Source organism: Desmodus rotundus, chromosome 12 (assembly GCF_022682495.2).
Source record: "Desmodus rotundus isolate HL8 chromosome 12, HLdesRot8A.1, whole genome shotgun sequence".
Taxonomy (NCBI): Eukaryota; Metazoa; Chordata; class Mammalia; order Chiroptera; family Phyllostomidae; genus Desmodus; species Desmodus rotundus.
The window spans coordinates 18013055-18036126 of NC_071398.1; the positions used below are offsets into that span (position 1 = coordinate 18013055).

Here is a 23072-nt window from a genome sequence, read left to right on the forward strand (position 1 = left end):
TTCACTTGTAACTATTGATTTGGATATTTTGAGTATGTCGGCTATCTCCCCTGTGGTATAACATTGATTTTTCTCAATTAATGTCTTGATTCGATTACTATCAACTTCAACTGGTCTACCCAATTTGTGGAGCATCATCCAATGAGAAATCTCTAGCACAAAACTTCACAAACCACTTTTGACACTTTCAGTCAGTCACAGCACCTTCTCCATACACTGCACAAACCTTTTTTGTGTGTGTTTCAGTTGCATTTACCTTTCTTGAAATAATAAAGGTAAAAGGTAAATAATAAAGGTAAATAATAATAATAAATAATATACTGAAAATGTTGCTTATTTTCTTCCATCTTCAATATTAAAATGGTTGCACAAAAATTCACCAATTTTGATAAGTTTTTAAAAATGCACAGATATGACATCTGTCATAATACAATCTAATAAAATTGTTTCAAATGAAGTTAAAGGCAACTAAGCTCTACGAGAGCCATCTTACAGAAAAAAACAAATGAACTTTTTAGCCAACCCAATATATTGAAGTATGTTCCCTCTACTCCCACATTACTGAGAGGTTTTTTTTTTTAATCATAAACACATGCTGGGTTTTATCAAATGCTTTTTCTGCATCTGTTGATATGGTCATGTGATTTTTATCCTTCATTTTGTTTATGTAGTATATCATACTTACTGATTTGAAGATATTATACTAATCTTTCATCATGGAATAATTCCCTCTTGATCATGGTATATGATCTTTTTAATGTATTTCTAGATCCAGTTTGCTAATATCTTTGTTCATCAGAAATATTGGCCTATAATTTTCTTTCTTTGTAGTGTCTTTATCTGGTTTTGGAATTAGAATAATGCTGGTCTCATAGAATGAGTTGGGAAGTCTTCCCTCCTCTTGACTTTTTGGGAATAGTTTGATAAGGATCGGTGTTAGTTCTTCTTTCAATGTTTGGTAAAATTTACTGTGAAGCCATTGAGTCCAGGACTTTTGTTTGTTGGGAGTTTTTTTGATTACTGCTTCAATTTCATTACTTATAATCGGTCTATTCAGATTTTCTTATTCTTCCTGATCCAATTTTGGAAGACTGTATGTTTCTAGAGTTTTATCGCTTTCTTCCAAATTGTCCAATTTTTTGGCATATAGTTATTTTATTATTTTCTTACAATCCTTTGTATTTCTTCAACATGTTTTAGACTATGAAACTTAAATAATTTACAGAAATTAGAGATTTAGACTATAATCAATATATTTGAGATGTTTCTGTAATTATAGGATTTTATTGCTACTTAAAAGTCGTATTTTCTTTAATAGTGAAAAATAAATAAAAGTTTAACATGAAAAGCAAGAGTAGTCCCCCTTTTTATTTTTGCCCCACCTTTAACTTCTCCATTTCCTGAGTGGTTAGAAATTTGGTAAATTAATGGGAGTTTTTTAAGGGTTTATATACTCATATGATTAAATTTTCTAAATAGTTATAGAATTTATTTTATATTTCTTAAAGCATGAATAACCCAAAGACAAAGACTTGTTTTAAGATGATTTTTAAGTCACTGCCTTTTATGAAAGATTACCTAATCAATATTAGTTGATGAAGAGAGATTTTATGGTAGAGTAATACATAACTTTAATGTTCCTTTAGTGTTTGGCTTTGTAAATAAATATGAAAAGTGATCATCTCAACATTTTTTTAAAATTCACTTTCTTCTTTTCTCAGAAAGTAGCAAAGTAAATAAAACCATCATTCTTTTCTAATCTTCATGAATAATTTCTCACTGGCCTTGGGTGAGAGGCTGTTTTCAAGGCCATACTATGGTATCTACAAGATACTGTTTAGACCTTGCAGTTTAGCGCTTCCAAATTACAGAAGTGAAGAGAGCTTATATTTAATCTTTGGATAATTTCAGTGGTGGAGTTCAGAATGAAGCAGCTGGGGGAAAAAGTTCCCTTATTAGAAGCATAAAACCTACTGACTGTATCTTGGCCGGTGTTCTCTTTTTTCCAGTAAGTTGTCTGCTATACAGAGGTGTATAACCCTAATGGCTTGTTGTATGCCATTAAAAGGTATTGTACACTCATAAAAGAATGACATTTTGATCAATGCTGTTAAAGGAATTACTGTCTTGACACAGAAAAGCTTTCCTGCTGCAAGTTTAAAAATATGCCTTTAAAAGCTTTTTATTGAATACCTTTGCATCCCTCAGAAATGTGCCATTTTGGCATGAGGTTACTCTGAAGTATTCCACATTGTAACTTAAATGCAAAACCTCCTATTTACCTTTAGAAGTGGCAGAGCCAAACAGGTATTCCCTACCAAATGAAGCTTAAAGACATGGTAGCTTCTTAAACCACTGTATCTGATCTAAAAATAGAATTTTTGTAAAGAAAAAGCTGCAAACTAAATTATTCCTTTTTATTTTGTGAGGTATTGATTTATTCATGCTGTTTCGTTTAAACTTTGTGGTTTTAATTTCCCTTTGGATTTAGGAATCATGACTTTTCCACCCAGTTCAGAAATAGATCTTTTCTAATCACCTGGGAATTAGTTCTCTTAAATGATGAAATTGTTGGATTTGGTTTTCTGCTGTTTGTCTTTTACTATATTTTTGATTAGGAGTTTATGAAAACTATGTCATAACAGACAGTCTTCCAAAGCTGACAGTTTCCTCTATACACAGTTGGTCTTTTACAGATTCTCTAAAGTATCGTTGTTATAATTTTAGCGTAATTTCTCCCCCCCCCCAAGGGTTACGTTACTTTATTGCTTACATTGCATATTCAAGTGATTACAATAACCCCCCTTTTTTAAAAAGTAAGGCACATAAAATGCCTTCTGTACAAGTTCTGTATTATTTCCTATTGGCTAATAAAAGTATTTCCACTATAGAACCAGAGCTATATAGAAAAGCACATGATGAATATTTTACATGCAGAGTACCTGAAATATTATTATATCTTAACCTCCATGGCACAATTAAACAGTCCCAAATCAAATGCCTGTATGTGAGTAACAATATGACTATTGTTATGATTGCAAAAATGTTGATCAGCTTATCCACATAGGCACTCTTGGGTCCCCAAATATTAATTGTATAAAGTCTAAAGGCAGAACAACATCTGCTGCATCCATGCTGTGTTTTGTTAAAGGTAAGAGTTGGTATTTTCAGTCTTTTTTCCATAAGTCATGCTGCTATTTGTAAAAGGCCAGTGTTATATGATGCTGAAGATCATGGAGAGATACTGTTCATATGACACCTGAATCCAGCTGTCCTGATCCGTACTGTAGTGTCTGAATATATCTGTCAATCTCTGCAAGATGATGCAGCCCTGGATGAAGTTGTCAAAGGCGATCTGTCCCCGTCCTTGTCTGTCAAACTTTTGAATGAGGATGTCCTGAAACTGGCCAGATAGCCCGTAGCCAAAACCTGAGAGTGCTCGCTTGAGCTCGTTTCTTGCAAATCACTTCTGAGTTGTCCCTGTCGTAGGTGCGGAAGACATTCTACCAGTTCTTGTTGTAATCCAAACGCTTGTGAACTTGCTGAAGTTCATTCACACCAGCCTTGTTCTCACAGGCAAACATTGATATGATTGACTTGACAGTCACAGGATTAAATAGAGCCCAGGTGCCATTGGACAGTGCTTGCTGAAGCTCATTGTCAGATATTATGCTGCTCTCTCTTTATCAACCCTCTGGAAGACTGTCTGCAGAAGCTCTGCTCCGGCATCTCCTCACCCACAGCTGGGTCGGAGCTGGCCTGGGGCTGGGCAGTAGGGGTAGATGGCTATGGGCCAAGCAATGTGGCTAGGCTGGGCATTGGTTGCAACATGAGATGCCTCACTTAACGTTTTTTTTTTCCCCCTAAATTATGTCATTCATGTGTCTTTTTTTAAAAGATTATTTTAGAGAGAGGAAGGGAGAGAGAAAGAAGAAGAGAAACATCAATGTGCAGTTGCCTTTCATGCGCCCCTTGTTGGGGACCTGGCCTGCAACCCAGGCATGTGCTCTGACTGGGAATTGAACTGGCAACCCATTGGTTCTCAGGCCAGTGCTCAATCCACACCAGCCAGGGCTCACTTAGCTTTATTTCATACATTTTAAGCCTTTTGCTAACACCTAACATCTGACTTTATACCATATTTTTCAGACTTGTGAACTGAGCATTTTAAAGTTCAATACCTTAAAAACCATAATTTTTTTTTAAAAATGTCACTACAGAATGATTATTTACTTAATAGATTTCAGCTTTTGCACTTTTTGAATTTGACATTTAATCCCAATCTAATGAACTTTTCACACATTTCAGGGTATGGGCATTTTTAGGATAGATAGCATTGATTTTTATATATCATGTTGGCATTATCAGTCTGTTTTACTTATAAAAGCAGGTGTTTGTTGTTGTTGTTGGTGGTGGTTTTTATTATTCACTATCCACTAAGTGACAGGTGGTTTATATATACTGTTGATAACACTGAAACTTGTTATAATTATGTGCCAGGTTCTTCACTAAAGTACCTCCATTGGTTTAAAGAAATTATGTAACTTGGTCAAACAAGTAAGTTGTGGAATTGGGATTCAACCTGAGGTAGTGTGACTCCCAGCCATTGTGCTATTCTAATCTTTTTTATCTTGTTTGTTCTAGGTGGTATCATCTCCACTTTACAAATGAGGAACCTGACAGAAACTCAGTTAGAGTAAGTACTCTGACCATTGACACAGAGTGAATGAAGGAGTGACAGAGCTAGCATTTAAGGCAGGCTCTGTTTGACCTCAAAGTGTGTTTTCTACTATATCATACTAGTTATTTTTCTTTCATTTTTCTCATCACACCTTAATTATCTGTGTGCATGCAAAGATAACTTTTATTAGACATTTGAATAGAGTTTGTTTCATGATTTTCTCTTATGATTTGGAGAGAAGTATACTGAAAACATAATTGGAGTATGTATCAGGAAACTTGAATTCCTGTACTCTCTCTGATTCTTCTGGCCACAAGACATTGAACAAATCACATTTTAGGGGTTTTATTTATAAAATGAAGGCATTGGACTAGATGATTTTAAAGGTCTCCTCAAATTCTAAAATCTAGTTTGACTCTATTTTGATTTCATATTTACACTTGTTTTTATAGCTGATATAAAACTTTATCACCTGTACTTTAGCCCCTTAAATATTATAATTTATTAAAGTTAAGGGTCAAGGAGCTCTGATTTTTATTTTTTACTTGCACTATTATATCTGATGTTGAAATTCAATAATAGGAAGAAATCACATATAAAGAAGAAATTAATTTTATTATAAGGATATTCTTCTAAACTAGTGGAGATTTTCTTAGTTTTTATAGTCAGAATAGTCCTGGAAATCTAAATATTATAAGAGGAAATAAATTATTTTTAATACAAAATGTTTTCACCAAAGAAGAGAGGAATAAGTTATTGCCACCTTCAAAGAACTTGCAAGTTAAGTGTACAATAATATTATTAGCAATTATAATAACAAGTAACATTTATTGAGAATTAATTTTATGCTACCTTGTTATAGTAAGCATTTTATATACATTACATCATTTAACACTTATGAAAACCCTATGAGGTAGTTACTGTTATTATCCTCATTTTACATACTAGCAAATAGAGAATTATGAGCTTAAGCAATTTCTCCTAACGTTACACTGTTTGCAACTGGTAAAGCTGAGATACAAACCTATTGAATGCCACAGAGATTTTCCTCGTATTTACAAAATAGAGTAATTGTAAGAGATTTCCCGTGATAATACTTATGAATATGAATATGATTTAAACATGAAATCTTTTAAGAAATAGTGAGTTGATGGCTTGTGATGAATTGTAGTTTCTAAGTTCTCAGATTTGATCACTGCTATTACATATTTTATTGATGTAGTCTTAAAACAAGTAATAGCTACTGGATAATGGTATAACACCACTTATTTTCTGAAGAGTTAATAAAGTTATTGTAAGTTGTAGGAAAACATTCTTTGGAGTTTGGGATGCAGATGGGTGAGTGTGTGTGCGCATGTACACATGCATGGACTGGTAGCTGCAGAACTGGGTAACCAACCAAACCAGTTTGCCTAGGCTTGGGTTTTTAGTTCATGGAACTTTAAGTGCTAAAACTAGGGATTCTGCTAAAATAGGTAAGGCTGGGCAAGTATGTATGTGTATGTGTGTATGTGTGTGTGTGTGTGTGTGTCTTAAGTGATGGTAGTGGTTGGGCTATAGGGAATTCAGATTTTGCAGAGCATGAAACAGCACGGAATTCAGTGCCTAGATTGATTATTTGTCTGTTTTATTAGCAGAAAGCTCAGTCTCCTGTGTTTTCCCAGTTTCAGATAACCTTTTTTGGTCATCTAAGAAATTAATTTCTTTGTTGGAATCATTGCAAGTAAACTTGATAGCAAGAGTGCTGTTATTGAGGCAACTTACACAGTGATTTGCTAAGTACAGCCTCTTCATAAAAGGTGAAGAAGTCGATTTATTGATCACTACCAGGATTTCAGTAACCTGTTAAACTACTTGATTTTTTTTTTCTCCTTCTCATGTAGCCCACTATTTTTATTTCTCGTTATACATTTTCATTTAGTTTTTTTCCCTTGGAAACACTTTTTACATGTATTTTCACATTATGTCAACATTTTTTGTGTATCTATTTCCTTTTTCCTAGAGTAGAGTTGGAGCTGTCTGAAAAACTATCACTAGGTTGAGCCACATGAAATTGCCAGGATTTGACTGGTCTTGACCTACCTACATTAATGGAAATTTCATATGATTCAACTTTTGATTATTTGGAGATAAATTTAAGCAGAGTATTTCATTGAGACCACAGTTAATGTTAGGGAAGAACTGATATGAACTTTGGGCTGATTTCTCTGTGCTGCCATTTGCTAAAAATACATTTTCAAAGGTATAACTCATGTGGAAAAACTGAGCTATTAGTATTAGGCATTTAAAAGTTTATTTTAACCAAAGGTTAAAGCTAAATTTAATCATTTTTCTTTCTCAGAATTTTGAACAATTATATTAATTTTAATTTGTAGTAAGTTATGTAAATGTTCCTTTTATAAGAAAAATGCCCCTTTCATGGAATCAGATTTCAAATTGTTGCTGTATTATTAACAGAAACAAATACCAACCAATAAGATAACTTTGTGTGCCTTGTGAACAGTTAGCTTGAGTTGGGGTTTGCCTTCTGGGATAATTTATGTTTCTAAAACATAAGGAGTAACTATGATATTTTTTTTGAAGAAATATAGCTAATTACTACTATCTGCCTTAGCCTAATATGCTGTCATGGTCTTGAGAGTCTTGTGATATATAGAAAATTGCACATGTGAATTTCTGTCTCTTGTCTCTTTAATATCACATTTGTATAACACTTGTCTCATTAAAAGGGAAGGTATCCCTTTATAGTTTCTAATTGTGGATACAGTAGACTAAACTGATGCTGAGCAATGATTCTAAATTATAAAAATAATAAGCTAACATAGAATTTTAAGTAAAGCTTTAAGATTTTGGCATCTTTTATACTCTTAACAATACCTGGGAGATAGATATATCTCTGTACAGTGTTTTGAAAAATTGAAATTCATATCTGGCCTTATTCTTTTTCCCATCATGATATCTCTTAAATACTTTTGGCATTGTCTTAGTGCACCTCTCAGCCCCTGTCATCAATATCAAATATTTTGAGCACTCTCTATTATTGAAGTATTGTACTCAATCTAATGTATTTTTTCAAGAACTACTTTGTGAACGTTAAAGAGTAATTTGCGTGAGTTGTGGTTTGGCAGGTCTTTCATGAATAAAGCATCATGGTTATCAGGACTATTTAAAAAAAATCCTTTCCTAAGTCTTTAAAATAGAACAAGGGTTTGATCTCCAAAATATATAAAGAAGTCACACAACTCCACTTCAGGAAGACAAAAAACCCAATTAAAAAATGGGCAAAGGACTTGAACAGACACTTCTCCAAGAAGGACATACAGAGGGCCCAGAGACATAAGAAAAGATGCTCAGCATCACTAGCCATCAGAGAGATGCAAATTAAAACCACAATGAGATATCACCTCACACTGTCAGAATGGCCATCATAAACAAATCAACAAACAGGTGTTGGAGAGGATGTGGAGAAAAGGGAACCCTAGTGCACTCTTGGTGGGAATGAAGACTGGTGCAGCCACTGTGGAAAACAGTATGGAATTTCCTCAGAAAACTAAAAATGGAACTGCCTTTTGACCCAGCAATTCTGCTGCTGGGATTATACCCGAAGAGCCCTGAAACACCAATCCAAAAGAACCTGTGCACCCCAATGTTCATAGCAGCAGAAATTAAAATAGACAAGTGCTGGAAGCAACCTAAGTGCCCATCAGCAAATGAGTGAATCAAGAAACTGTGGTACATTTACACAGTGGAATTCTACGCAGCACAGAAAAAGAAGGAGCTCATACCCTCTGGGACAGCATGGATGGAACTGGAGAGCATTATGCTAAGTGAAATAAGGCAGGTGGTGAGGGACAAATACCGTGTGATCTCACCTTTAACTGGAACCTAATCAACAAAAGAAAACAAACAAAATATGAGCAGGGACATTGAAATTAAGAACAATTTAATAATAGCCATAGGGGAGTGAGGAGGGGACTGTGGGGAGACGGGTTTTCAGGAACTATTATAAAGGACACAGAGACAAAACCAAGGGGGAGGGCAGAAGCAAGGGAGGTGGTGGGTTTGGCTGGGGTGGGGGGGAGTGGTGGGGAGAAATTGCAGACAACTGTAATTGAATAATAATAAAGTAATTTATGAAACAAACAAAAAAATTATTTTTTATTTAATAAAAGAAATAATCCTCATTTATAAACTGTGAGATTAAAGATCTAAATTTAATGTAACATGTTCCATTGTTCTAAGATGTCTACTTGAGTCTATCTTTAAAACGTTTAGTTTGAAACACTGAAAAACTAGTGAGTGTGATGCTAGGATGATCTCTATCAAATGGGAATTTGATACTTTGTATAGCTTTTCTCAGGGACTAAATTCATGGAGCAGCTGACAAGAGGACATGATATTTCTTTGATCACAAAACTTCTTTAATCACGAAGATTGACATATTGTATTGTAAGTGTACAACTCAATGAGTTTTTATAACCTGATGATACCATGAGCTACTACTACCTTGATTAAGAAATAAAACATAACTACCCTGGCAGGTGGCTCAGTTGTTTGGAGCATCGCCTGGTACACCGCAAGGTTAGGGATTCCATTACTAGTCAGGGCACATACCTAGGTTGCGGGTCTGATTGCCTGTTGAGGCTCATGTGGAAGTCATCCAGTTGATATCTCTCTCTCACATTGTTTTTTTTCTCTCTCTCTCTCCCTCCCTCTCTCCCTCTCTCCCTTCTTCTCTTTCAAAAAATCAATAAACATGTCCACAGTGAGGATTAAAAAAATTGAACATAACTTGTATCCTAGAATCCTTCTTAGTGCTAACATCTAAACTGAACATCAGGCTCTATGTAGCCAGCTGAATTTTAGTTGTGTGTTAAGTAGTAATCTAGATTTTAAAACTGTCTGAAGAGCAAGGCTACTTAATATTTACACAAATTATCCAGATAGCCGTATTTTCATCTTTGACCTACTAGCCGTGGCATACTAATATTCAGCTTAATTCTACAGAATTTTAAATATCTAGAGTTTCCTTAGTTGTCTTTGTGATTACTGAATAAGGACTTAGATAATTTCTAAGTTTGATCCCGATTTTTCTGATTGACTACATTGCTTAGACAGTGACTGACACTCAAAGCTGATTTGATTGGCCTCTTACATGTCTCTGTTTTGAACAGGTGAGATTACAAAACTTTGCCATTCACATTGACAGTTCTGTCAGGTCAGACGGTGTGATTTTCATGCATGCTGTAACTGCATTGTTATTGCTAGTTCTGTTTTTTGGTTTTTTTTCCTTCAAGATCTAGGTGGAAGCTCTGGTCTCTGAAGGTGAAAAGCTAGAACATCAATCTGCCATCTCTACTTGGCTTTAGTTCCTCTATTGAGTTTCCATCCATGTGTGCTGAGCTGTTCCAGTCACAACCCCAAATTCAGTGTTTTTCACTAATGTTTTATCAAAGAAAGACCTGTCCTCTTAGGCAAGATTGAAATAAGTAATAATCTTTCGACATTATTGGCAAGTGGCTTTCACGGTCCATGGCTGATGTAATGAGCTACAGCTGCATGCTTGGAAAATTCAGCTTTTGATTGTCGGAAAGGATCCCTGGAATATGGCCTGAGTTTCTGTACGCATTAAAAAAAACCACAATCTCAGTTTTCCCCATTTTCCCCCATTACTCTCCCCTGCCCTACCCACCCCCACTTCTTTGTCCATGGGTCCTTTGTACAACAACAAAAACAACAAAAACAAAAACAGAAAAAAAGATTATTCAAACATAAAAAAACAAATATAAATGGAATTTTACTACAGTGATATCTTTGAAATAAAACAAGCCAGTTATGCCCATTAAAAAAACCCCCCACAATCTTGACAAACTTATAAATGTGTTATAAATTGCTTTGTAAGCCATTTTGTAACAATATTCAAAGGTCTCCAGTTTTAACTGCAATCCTTACTTGTTGCAGAAACCTGAAAAATGAATAATATAAACTATTTAACAAAGGTAGTCTTGCATCAAGAACTGACTTTATGGTACATTTGTTCTACAAGTTCAGTTATTCATATTTAAGAGCAAGGACATTATATAATACTGCAGTCTACAGTGTGAGTGGTATATATTGATTTTCTCTTCTTTGACTATCACATTCTTTCTGCATATACAACTACATATACCATGATGTGGGGATACATTTTATTGCATGGCGGCATATGACAGTATGATAGGCCTGTGGTTCAACGGATGAACCCAGCACAGGTAAACCCAAGGATTTGGGTTACAACCTCCATTCATTCTGTTATTCTGAGAATAGAAATTGACCTCATAACTCATGTAGAAAAGTAACTAAACCATTTTGTTTAAGCTCATATGAGGGGAGTGTTCCATCACAAGACTAAAGGAATCCCTGTTGATGGGGTTGGATAATGATATTTTATTAATTTAACTGAATTGCTTTAATATACAGTTTCAGAAAAATGTTTCTTTGAAATGATTTGATCACTTATTCACAGAGGATGTTGGAGGCTATTTAGTTGATTATTTTCATATCAGCTACAAGAAAGCTTCAAGCAAAACCTTGCCTGTGCTTTGAATTTATAAGCATAACTACCTAGTGACCTCTACTAGCCAGTTTTTACTCCACTACGGTGTTTGGATAAAGGGGATATTATTGTTCCTGAGAAAGAGGATGCAGGTAAAAAGAAGTGCAGAGAGATCATTTAGTAACATTGTATAGATCAGTAGTCATTATTGAGGATTAGAATAGTTATAACTATAAAATAGAGCAGATGAAGATTGTCTACTAAAGTGAACTTTCCACATTTACAAGTAGAGACCAAAAATTCTTTGAATTTAATATGATAATCTTGATACAAGAAGGAATGAATTTCCCACAGGCTGTTGTGGCACATGGAATGATTTAAGGCTTATAGAGAATCCACACACAATACAGAATAAGGGTGACAAAACATGAGCATTCGAAAATTGGATCTGTTTGCTAAGTAAAATAAGGCAGTCAGTGAAAGACAAATACCATATGATCTCACATACATGGGAATCTAATGAACAAAACAGAAAGAGAGACATGGATTCATGGAATAGACAGACAGCTGTCCAAAGTGAGGCAGGAGGGGTAACGATGGAAGAAGGTAAAGAGATTAGCAGAAGAACATGTATACATAACCCATAGACACAGACAACAGTATGGTTATGGACTGAGGGAAGTGGGGGTGACGGCTGGATGGAGGAGGGCAAAGGGAGGAAAATGGGGACATTTGTAATAGTGTAAACAATAAAAATAAAAAAAATAAATGAGATCAGGATGGGAATGGTTCCCTTATCCATACTTATTCTTTAGTAAAGAACATTGGGAGTTGACATCAGAATCACATCCAGTATTTATAGTCTTTGTAATAAGTGTGTTGTATATGAGATCTGTCCAGAAAAAGTCCAGCCATTGTTAATATAACAAGAACTGTTTGTGCAACATCAATGTAACCTGGTAGCCAGGGAGAGTGGACCGGAATGCCCATGCATGAATAATGATGACTTCACTGTACTAGTCAGTGGAGGTGGTAAATGCGGTTGAGTGAGCATGTGTACCGTGGCCCGTCACATTCAAAATGACTGAGTAGAGCAACAAATCTGCATCAAATTTTGCATTAAGCTTCAACATTCTGCAGAAGCTATTCAGATGATTCAGAAGGCCAAGACTATGGGCAAGTGGTGATTGGTAGCTTCATCATGTCTTGTGCAGAGTTTTCTGGTGAAACATCAAATCACCCAGGTGACTGAGCCCTTCTGTAGCCCAGATTTGGTGCCCTGTGACTTCTGGTTTTTCCCAAAACTAAAATCACCTTTGAAAGGCAAGAGATTTCAGACTGTTGATGAGATTCAGGAAAATACAGTGGGGCAGCTGATGGTGATGGGGAGAACTGTGTGAGGTCCCAAGGTACCTACTTTGAAGGGGACTGAGGCATCATTGTCCTATGTACAGTGTTTCTTATAGCTTGTATTTTCTTTAATAAATGTCTCTATTTTCTTATCGCATGGCTGAATACTTTCTGGACAGGCCTCATATATCATATGTATATATTAATTGATTAGTAAACTAAGACACACATAAAAGTAAAGGTAAAGGTGGGAAGTTGTGACCTTTCCAAGAACAGAATCTGTGACAAGCTAGAGTAAAGAGAACAAGGACAAAAGTAAGAGATATTAAAGGAGGATCTTCATTAAGATCTTAAATTGTGTAAGACCCTTCCATCCATTTAATCCTAGTATTTATTCAGGTCCTTCTATCATTGTCTTCTCTTTGTGACCCAAGTTTTTTAAACAACTTTATTGAGATATTATTCAATACTATTCAATTCACCCATTTAAAATGTGCAACGCAATGATTTTTTGTTATTCATAGGCTTGCGCAACCATCACCATAATCAATTTTAGAACATTTTTTTTATTGTCCCAGAAGTAAACCTCACACTCATTAGCAGTCACTCCCCATTCTCCCCTAATACCCAAGTCATAGGCAACCCCTGATCATGTGATCCAAGTTTTAAAAGTTGATTTAAAATTCCCCACTGCCTTCAAGGACATTTACTTCAAACCATATGATTGATTACACAAGTACAATCAGAAAACTGTGACTATTCTCTTTGTTGATGCAAGTCTTATAAATCAAAGAGTGACTTATAACTGCATTCTTAGATATATCTAATATACATACCTTCTTAAACACAATTTTCAAAAGGTTGGGGTTTTTTTTAATCATAGACCTGGTAAACCTACCTATCCCTCTTACCCCTGACTCTGATCCTTAACTTCAAGATTCAGGTAATTGATCTTGCCTGAGTCCTAGAGTTTTTGGACTGAGAGATTCTGACTGATTCTGATAGCACTCACAAGACACTAATGTATAACTCAGCAAACAAATTATTTAATATAATGTATAGTATAATGGACACTGTATATCTGGATAGCACATAATTAACCTATAGGGAATCCAAAATATTATTAGTAAGTTGACTTGTACATGTGGAACCAGGACACGTAAACTAGTTCCATAGTCAAAGCATTGAGTGGCATCACTCTCTTATAATCAGACTGTAGTAAGCAGTTGTTCCCATCCTCAAAAAGTGTCTGTGTCCTAATTACCATAATCTATTACCTTACATAGCAAAGGGGACTTCACAGATGTGTTTAAGTTAAAGTCCTTGAGGTGGGGAGATTATGGTGGATTATCTAGCTATATCTAAACTAATCATATATTTCCTCATAATTGAAGAGCCTTGTAATGGTGGGAGATGGAATTATGAAAGAACAGGAAAGCGAGTAGTATGAAAGGACTCAACCTACTATTGCCGGCTTTGAAGACAATGACAAGGGCCCATGAGCCAAGGCATGCTCGTAGCCACTAGAGCTGGGAAAGGCAAGGAAGTAGATTCAACTCTAGAGCCTGAACAAAGGAGTATTGCCCTGCTCACACCTTGATCTTAGACCAGTGAGACTCATGTCAGACTTCTAACCTGTAAAACTGTATGATAATAAATTCGTATTGTTTTAAGTAATTAAGTTTGTGGTAATTGGTTCACGCAGCAGTAGAAAACTAATACACAGACCTCTAGCTTACTTACCATATGAATCTAGTCAGTGAGCCTTGGGCAAACACACCCTCTCATAGAACAGTACATGGGTTTTGCTATGTTTGCCTCAGTGTCTCTATGTCAGATGCCTTCCTAAAAGCTCTTTCAGGAATGGCTTGTCTACTAAAATATTTAATAAGTGCATAGACTTGAGAGTTAATTGGGCCTGGGTTTAATTCTGGTTTTTCCATTTTACTAGCTGGGTAATCTTAGATAAGTGACTTAGTATTCTAAACCTTTGTTTTCATGAACAAAATGGGAATAATACCCTTCAGGGATGTTAAGAGGATAAAATGAGATCATGTATGTAAAATGGCAATGCTTGATATATAGTGAGCCCCTAATAAATGATAGTTGTTGATATCATCTCATAAAAGCTAAAAAAGGATTTGCCAATAACATGCATTCTAACACTTGCTCAAATGTAAGTATATTAAGAACTATTTGCACAACTATTGTGTAAAGTAATTATTCTACAAAATTCTCTCCATAGCCCTCTGGCTCCTGATATTGAGCCTTTTAACCAAAAGGCTTACTTTTGGAAACTTTAATGGGTAAGTTAAAACTACCTTTGGTTTATAGTGTAATATGCAACACCTTTTAATATTTCCTTTCTTCTAAGAGCTAATGTGCAATAGAATGCACTAAGGGAAACCTGGAATTCTGTTTCTACAATAAAAGAATTCCTAATGACTGGAATTATTTCTTCAATTTTTTAAATCCCTAATGTCTGGCAAATGGCTGGCACATAATAGGCAGCAATAAATGTTTATTGAACTGAAGTAAATTGAATCTAAGCAGTTATTCTTTCACAGCCTGTTTTGAATTCATCCCTTTTGTTACTACCCTAACTTAAGCTCTTATTTTTTTGTGCCTTGCCCATTACTATATTTATTTATATTTTTATATGTGTGTGTATGTGTGTGTGTATATATATGTGTGTGTATGTGTGTGTGTATATATATATGTGTGTGTATATATATATATAAACTGCTCTTTTTGGCTTCGTGTCTTTTTCCTCCTTAATTGATCTTCCACAATACCACCAAACTAAGCAATGACTATTGTGTATTATATCTCCTTCTGTTTAGTCTTCTTTATCTTTGTCCCATTACTATTGCCTAATGGCCATATTTTTAACCCATTGTTTCCTAGTGTTTTATGTCATGGTACATTTAGAAAATACTGATATTTATGTAGCTTTGGAGTAGTAGGCAAGCCATCTTATGGTTGAAGGTTTTGGACTCCAAAGTCTGAGAGTATGACCATCTCATTACACCTAATCACCTAGTTTGGGCACGCCAGTACACATTGGCACACTGATCGGGAAGCTGTGCTTAAGATACCTAGTGTTTGAGACTAGTTGTAATTGGAATTCATTCTATCTTTTCCAATAGATATTTACTGAGCACTTTCTGTGTGAATGCTGAGCTCTGAGGGAAAGGAATTGAGAGCACCAAATTAACTATTCTTCTGTAGGACCTCTCAGTACCAGGCACACAAATCTGTTCACTGGCCTCCAGATGGACCTTTTGTATTCCTGTCATACCTTTGCTCATGCCTTTTACTATTTTTAAATAACTTGTATTTCCTTCATCATTTGTTTGAATTTTCCTGTCTCCTTCATGGTGCTATTCTAAACACAGTTAGAATATGGCAGTTTTATATGTTGCGTCTTTTCCATTTCATTACACGACTAACTCATTCAGTTTGGTGCCCTCTGTAAAGCCTGCATTTTTTCCTTATATTAGTCCTGATTCACGTGTTTTTATCTTTGCCTTTTTTTTTTTCTTCAGTTGTACAGGTTCCCATTGTTTCAGTTATGATATTTACCCCACTCCCTCTCCCTACAACTTTATATCATAAATTCTGAGAAACATTTAAAACTATTACAATAAATGTAATATAATATCCTTTGCACATATATTTATTGGGTAATAGCAATGTTTTTTTAAACTCATACTTGGACTTTAAATATACATAAAGCTATTATTTTAATAGCTTTATGCATATTTAACATAATTAATATTCATAGGAGCTCTATAAATGTAAAATATTTTTATATCCCCATTTTACAAATGAGGATATCAAGACACAGATAAGTAATTTGCCAAGAATTGTACAGCTATTAAGTATTACTGTCAAGATTGAAATGTAATCAGTTAATGCAAGCAGTTTTAACATAAGAACCCATACTGATAAACATTCTGTAATACTATGCTGCAAAAAAAGATATATATATATAATATGCATTATATATATAATACACATATAGTGTGGTTGACAAAAGTAGATTTATAGTTGTAATAAAATAATTTAAAAATAACAATACAAAAATTAAACTGTTTTGCATACTCACAACTGTAAACCTACTTTTGCCAACTCCTGTGTGTATGTGTATTTTTATATATCCATATATTCATATACATATATATGTCTTTATATGTGTGTGTATACATATATATACATATATATGTATACACACACATATATGCAGACCAATAGGTACTTTTATGTAATACTAAATATTTCCACAAAGGTGTTATGCTATGTTACAGGTGGAAAAAGAAGTTTAGTCATAAGGAATATAGAATTTGGAGAGTATGATGGCACCACAATCACCAAGGTGTCACTGTTATAAAAATCAAAAGTTAATAATTTTATTTATGGAGCACCTACTATCTGTCTCAAGAAAGGAACTAAATACTTACCATACATTATCTCACTGAGCCTTACAATAACACTATTTAGTAATTGCTATCATACCTATTTTGTAGATGAGGAAAAGGAATCTGAAATAAGTAAGTTGCTCAAAAGTTACCCAGCTAGGAAGTGGCAGACCTGAGGGAGGAACCTGGGCGCATCTGCTGTTTTCTTCTCATGGTGCTGTGCTGACTCCAATGATAGTGTATCCTGGCAGAAGGGCAGGAAAGAGGCAAGCAAGCTATTGTTAGAATGCAGTTAGAGCTATGCTTAATTTTGGAAGTAGCATTGTAATAATGTTACTTTTCCCTTCAAATTAGATTTTGAGGAAGGAATATAGCCAATATTCTGGAATAAAACTAGTAAAAGCAGTATCTATTGCTGCTAAACCATTACCTGGTGGTTCTGGCTAGACTTCTTTCCCTTGTTGTGCTTCAGCTCTATCTTCTACAACATAGATATGGTTCATAGGCGTCTATTTATACCCAAAGATGTTTAACGATGTTAGCAGTAGTGTTCAGAATCTGGAAGTAAGTACTACATACCGGTAAATACTGTTTTTTAATTCTTAGTCTGAACATTGATCTTTGATACCACCATGGTTTTCCTTTATAGCATAACACTTGTACATTGCTATGTCTTTTTTTTTCTTTTGACACTGACAGAGATTTGTTCATAGAGAATCGACTCTGAAGATGACAACTCTTCATTGTATCTCAATGGTTTAGGCTCCACATGCGGTTCCTTCTCTGTCTTTAATTAAACTTGTTTTTTTCCCTCTAGTGTTGTAGCCGTGAGCACTGTGTTGACACAACTCACTCATGTACAGAACAGATTAAAATGTCAGCGTTCTAATGTACTCATCTGTGGGAAAAAGAAAATATTTGGGATATTTTATTTATAACTTTTAAAAGACTCCTCTGTGGAGAAAGATTACATGTAGGTTGGAAAACCATTTGACAGTTAAAGGGACAGAGCTCTATTTGCTATTAGTCTAACAAAAAAGGGGGCAAAATATGAAAGTGTACTAAAAGTCTTTCCTAGGAATTTAGAACACATCTTTATTTTCTTTTTAATTTTCATTTAATTGTATCTTTTAATTCCCTCATGTTTCTCTTAATCCTTCCAGATGCTGTGTATGCAGAATACTGACAATTTTCCGCAAATGGCAGTTAGTCAGTCATTACAATAAACACATATATTGTGTGGAAGAGGACTACTATTCAAGGGAAATGGAGTTAGTGTATTGAGCCTATAACCTTCAAATCATAAGTCTGAATATATCTACTTCTATGATGGAGTCATTATTATTTGCTAGCTATTTATTGGTAAAGAGGCCAGCAAATTCATCATGCCACAGCTTGAGACCCTTTTCTGCCTATCAGGCATTCACAAGGTATAAGCTATATCAGTTAATGCTAGGTGCCACACAAATTTTAGAAGTCATAGTAAAGAGATAAAGTTGCTGCAAATTGACAGAGAAGGGACAAGAGGAGCAAAGTCTTACAGAATACTAAACAATGTACCTAATATTTGTATTATACGGACTGATGTATTGACTGACTAATTCTCACAGCTCTATGAGTAGGTAATATCATCTTCATGTTACAGGTGGGAAACTGGGGTCTGTAAATGTAAAGTAACTTGCTCAAGGTAACACAGGAAATAAAGAAGCTGAATTTGAATTCTTGGGATCTGGTTCTATAGCCTCTTAGAGAATTTCTGAAGTCTTACTAACTTTTGATATTGTATAATTTGGGAGCTTTTACTCTGCTGATATTGTTAAAACAACATGTAATATTGAGTAGATTAAAAAGATAAACATTAAAATGATAAGGAAAATCCCTTCCTATGTTCATGGGGTAGGTGGTGGCCAGGCAGAATTTCAAGATTTCTTTGGGTATACCTTAATTGGCAAAGGAATTTTGAATTGATCTGGTTTGACTATATAAAGACAAAAGGTAGCTTTCCAGAAAGGCAGACATTAGCTTTCCATGTGCCTGCTCCATACTTCTGGTTTGGGAAGTTAGCTGCCTGCTAGGAGAGCATCTGCCTTTCAGACCTTATTTAGAGATTTGCTTGATTTGACTTTCCCCTGGGTTAACAGCTGTGGAATCTGTATTTCTTTGGCATTTCTCCCTTCTATGTAAATTACAGATGTTCTCTAATGCCCTTTTGGGCTGCTTTTGGAAAAAGAGCAAAGATAAAAAGCTTTTTTTTTTTCTTTTTAAAAGGATCTATCCTCGGTTCTAAGTAGGAGAAAATATATTTACTGAGTTTTTTCCCCTTTATATTTCCCTTCAATCTTTGAAACTACTCCTTACAGCCCTGCTGCTATGGGATCAATTTGTTGGCAAGGGTTATTCAAACATGAGCAGAATTTGTGTCCTTGTTGGATTAAAGTGCTAATGCCAAAAATAACAATTTTTGTGTGGGAACTGGTGCTCTGTACCCACCTCATACTATACTTGGTGGTCTGTAATTTACTCCAGATTAAAAACATGCATTTGAGTGGAAAGAGGGTTTTTTTCCCAGATTTTTGTTTGTTTTCATTTTTAGTCTTTTTGTTAGTTTTTTTTTAAGATGTTTTTAAATAGATGTCTTAGAGGTTCATTTTTGCCTCTTGATTTGGGGGTGGGAAGGTAGGGTACTTGAAATGAGACAGATAATAGAATTTTTAAAATTAATGTTCATATTACTGTACAACTTATAAACAGTTAAGTAAACAAATCTGAAATGTACAGCTTAATGAATTTTTGAATATATAAACTCACTTCTTTCTTTTCTACTTCATTTTCATTAACTTTTTACCTTTTTATCCCCTATGGCTAGAGGGAAAAATCACATACTCTTGAAGACTGCTATATTTAGTTTAGATTTTTGGGCTTCAACCTCATTTGCACCCCTAGTATTGTGGGACAGTTCTGTATTTCCCATTAAGCTTTCCTCTTTCATTCTTTCAACAATTATTTAAAGCCTTTGTCAAGATTATCTAGGCTTATTTCTTACTATTTCCCTACTACTTTTTAGCATGTCACCTTACATCTTACTTCACCAACAGCAGAGACCATCGGAGGGAACTGCCTTATCTCCTAACTAGCCCTCCCTTATGTCCTGCTCCCCAATACTTAGAAATCTACCCTTATATATCCTTAATGTCTAAAGCTGTGCTTTTATCCCCTTCTGTTTTCTCAGTGATTGACTTTATCAGTTTATTCCCCTTTTCCCCTTTAGCTTCTCTATTGATGTCTCAATTAAAACAAAAACAAACAAAAGATAATAAAAAATTTACCCTTCACCTGGGATCACCATCTAGTTACTACCCAAACTTTCTCCTTTACCTCATGGTCAAGCTTCTTGATTTTTCTGTTTCCACTTCCTGATCTCTCTTTGCTCTTCCTCAACTCTAGGATAGATACTCATTTCTCTTTATCCACTGAAACTGCTTCTGCCCAGCTCACCAGTGACTTTTGCCAAATCCAGTAAGTGCCTTTTAGCCCTTTTTGAAATTCTTTTGGTGATGGTGATGTCATTTTCTTTGATTTTTCTTTTTTTTCTTATCCTACCTCAGACCCCTTTTGTGAACCGCAGTTAATCTGCCCTTTCCTTAATGTCAGAGTTTTCCAAGATTCTGTTTTTATCTGGCTTTACTTCTATTTTACATGTTTTGCAGGCAATCTTGTCCACCTGCACAAGATTTTAGTTATGGCCTGTACCTCCTATATCCTGATACTCACTAACTCTATTCCAAACCTTTCACTGATCTTCAACTTTCTCCCTAACAATTATATTTGGATGTGTTATAGGCACTTATGAAAAACTGACATTATTATTTCACCTCAGCATGTTCTTCCTTCCTCAAACTAAACTTGCTTCCCTTGTTGTATTTTCTGTTTCTCTATCCTAGTTGGTAACACCTTCTACACTGATTTTTGTAGTTCAAAAGCTTTCATTTTCTTAATGTTCTGTGCCAGGCACTAATTTCTAGAGTATAGCGCTACAAAGACATTTTGAGATAAGGTCCTTGCCCTCAATCACAGAGACTAATGGGGGAGACAGACACATGAATAGAGAATCACAGCATATTAAAATGTGGTAAATCCAATGACAGAGGTGTGCACCATATGCATATGTAGCACAAAACAGGACATAGAATTCAAATTGTGGATTCAGGAAAACTTTCTTGGAGGTGGTGGTTGAGTGTAGTCCTCAGAAGTAGGAGCTAGCTATGAGTCAGGTCTATTTTTTTCTCCTTTCTGCTCCATTATTTTCTGAGTCCCATTAATTCTAGACCCTTTTTTAAAAAATTTTTATTGTTATTCAATTATAGTTGTATGCCTTTTCTCCCCATCCCTCCACCCCACCCCAGCTGAACCCACCTCCCTCCCCCACCTCCACCCTCCCCCAATTCTAGACTCTTAATATCTCCCAAATCTATCCCATCTGTATGACATACCTGCTACTGCCTTAGTTCAATCATCATTGGATTATTGCAGCTATCTCCTAATGTCCTTCCTTCCCCCCATCCCCAGTCCCTACCCCACCCAATTGATGATCCACATTGATACTACAGTAAATCTTTATTTTAAAAACCAATGTGATCATGTTCTTCACAGGATTAAATGTAAAATAATATCTTACTATCATATTATCACCATATTACATTTTATTTATCCATTCTTCAGTTGATAGACATTTGATGGGTTTCTACTTTTTGGCTATTATGAATAATGCTGCTATGAACATTCATGTAAAAGGTTTTGTATGGACATATATTTTCCTTTCTCTTGGGTATATGCTTAGAAATAGAATTGCTGGGCCATGTGGCCTTTGAGGAAATGCAAGGCTGTTTTCCAAAGCAGCGCCCCCCATTTTATATTTCTATCAGCAATGTATAAGTGTTCCAATTACATCACATTCTTAACAACAGTTATTTTCCATTTTTAATTTGATACTAGCTAATGATATTAATACAAATGGATGTAAAGTGGTATCTCATGGTGGTTTCTTTTTTAATTAAATTTATTGGGGTGATATTGATTAATAAGATCATATCGGTTTCAAGTATACATTTCTATGATACACAATATGTATATTGCATTATGCATCCACCACCCAAAGTAACCATATATTTGGCCCCCTTTACCCTTGACCACTCCCCATCCCCTTTCTTCTGATAACCACCATACTGTTGTCTGTGCCTATAAGTTTCAGTTTTATATTCACATGTAAGTTAAATCATATGGTTCTTAGCTTTCTCTAACTGACATATCACCTAGCATAATATTCTCAAGGTCTATCCATGTTGTCACAACTGGCAGTATTTCATCTTTTCTTATGGCTAAATAGTATTCCATAGCGTATACGTACCACCTCTTTTTAATCCAGTCCTCTGCCAAAGAACACTTTGGTTGTCTCCATGTCTTGGCCACCATGAATAATGCTGCAATAAACACAGGGATCCATATATCTTTGTAAATAAATGACTTCAAGTTTTTCAAGTAGATACCCAGAGCAGGGATTGCTGGGTCATATGGTCATTTTATTCTTAATTTTCTCAGGAAAGACCGTACTGTTTTCCATTGTCGCATACCAGTTTGCATTTGCACCAGCAGTGAATGAGAGTTTCTTTTTCTCCACAACTTCCCCAATACTCGTTATTACTTGTCTTGCTGATAATAGCCATTCTAACAGGTGTGAGGTGGTATCTCATTGTACAATAGTTTTAATTTGAATTTCCCTGATAGCTGGTGAAGTTAAACATCTTTTCATGTATCTGTTGGCCATTTGTATGTCTTCTTGGGGGAGGTATGTGTTCAGGTCCTCTGCCCAATTTTTAATTGGATTGTTTGTTGTATGAGTTCTTTATATATATTTTGGATATTAACCCCTTGTCAGAGCTATCGTTTGCAAATATCATCTCCCATTTGATTGGTTCCTTTTTTGTTTTGTGGTTGGTTTCTTTTTCCGTGCAGAAGCTTTTAGTTTGGTATAGTCCCATTCATTTATTTTTGCCTTTACTTCCCTTGCCTTTGGGGTCAAATTCATAAA

At 35.1% G+C, this 23072-nt stretch overlaps 1 pseudogene; it reads right to left on the minus strand.

Annotated features, from left to right (window-relative positions):
• Window positions 1-3214: 3214 nt before the first annotated feature.
• On the minus strand, window positions 3215-22604 carry LOC112300605 (programmed cell death protein 6 pseudogene; annotated as a pseudogene).
• Window positions 22605-23072: the final 468 nt, after the last annotated feature.